Source organism: Egretta garzetta, unplaced genomic scaffold, assembly GCF_000687185.1.
Source record: "Egretta garzetta isolate BGI_Z169 unplaced genomic scaffold, ASM68718v1 scaffold474, whole genome shotgun sequence".
Classification (NCBI taxonomy): domain Eukaryota; kingdom Metazoa; phylum Chordata; class Aves; order Pelecaniformes; family Ardeidae; genus Egretta; species Egretta garzetta.
This window is the reverse complement of record NW_009259524.1, coordinates 1,948,167-1,948,707: the sequence shown is the minus strand read 5'-3', so window position 1 is coordinate 1,948,707 and position 541 is coordinate 1,948,167. Positions and strand designations below refer to the sequence as shown.

General features: G+C 51.0%; 1 protein-coding gene across 4 annotated transcripts in view; it reads right to left on the bottom strand.

The window, feature by feature from the left end:
* The window catches only part of PIKFYVE (phosphoinositide kinase, FYVE-type zinc finger containing), a 66,475-nt gene extending 65,985 nt beyond the window's left edge, over positions 1-490 (bottom strand). For 3 of the 4 annotated variants that reach the window (XM_035893033.1, XM_035893035.1, XM_035893036.1), the window contains exon 1: positions 122-489. The gene's annotated coding sequence lies outside the window, so the exon portion shown is untranslated. Of the gene's footprint in view, positions 1-121 lie in introns of all 4 variants that reach the window. The other variant, XM_035893034.1, reaches the window with a different exon arrangement.
* Positions 491-541: the final 51 nt, after the last annotated feature.

Sequence of the window (541 nt, the reverse complement as noted above, 5' to 3'; positions counted from 1 at the left end):
AAAAAAAAAAAACCAACTGGAAAATAGTAATTTATTTGTATATTATGGGAAATCAGAAAGTAAGGCGCACATAGCAGTCAACAGGCATAAAACCAGACTACATCTTCCTCAGGATCCTTACCAAACAGCCACAGGGGATATATCTAAAGACACTTTAGGCTGCAACGTCTTCAGCAATCACCGACTCATCACCAATAAAACACAGAGTGCAAGCACGGGTGTGAAACTCCATACACGTTCAGCATTACATCCAGAAGGGCTCCGCGACATCCTGCTCCCCACAAAACTGACCACAACGCCAGAAAAGTCCAGGCACTCCGTGTCACTTGGACATTACTCCCAGGCACCTGGCTAACACGCCCCAGGTGTAAAAGCTGAACAGGCGTAATTTAAACACAACTGCATGACAGACACACGCTTCGCTTCACTTCACTTCCAACCCCTGCGCCGGAGCCGCGCTGACTGCTTTGCCTTCCCCCTGTGGAGGGGGCCGCCCCTACCTTCCCCCGCCACAGACCCACGCCCGCGTGGGATGGCGGAC